Source organism: Penaeus monodon, chromosome 20, assembly GCF_015228065.2.
Source record: "Penaeus monodon isolate SGIC_2016 chromosome 20, NSTDA_Pmon_1, whole genome shotgun sequence".
Lineage (NCBI taxonomy): Eukaryota > Metazoa > Arthropoda > Malacostraca > Decapoda > Penaeidae > Penaeus > Penaeus monodon.
In genome coordinates, this window is record NC_051405.1 from 30,084,516 (window position 1) to 30,084,787 (window position 272).

Consider the following 272-nt stretch of genomic DNA (forward strand, 5'->3'; position numbering starts at 1 on the left):
AGAGAGAAAGGGGGTTTTCCATACGATTTATATGTTTTGACAGTTTAGGGAATTATCATAGGGGTTTAAGTGGATATGTTATTTTTATTCATTTAGAACCTTTAAATCTTTTCCTTGTCTTTGACTTTCAAATAAACGTTCTACTTAAAATGTTTGTCTTCTCTCTTTATCAGATTCAAAGTCAGGTCAACGTAAGCGTATGTACATTTTGATTCTTATATAAACGTTCTTCTTTTGCCTTCTCTGTTTGTGAGTTTCAAAATTAGCTAGGC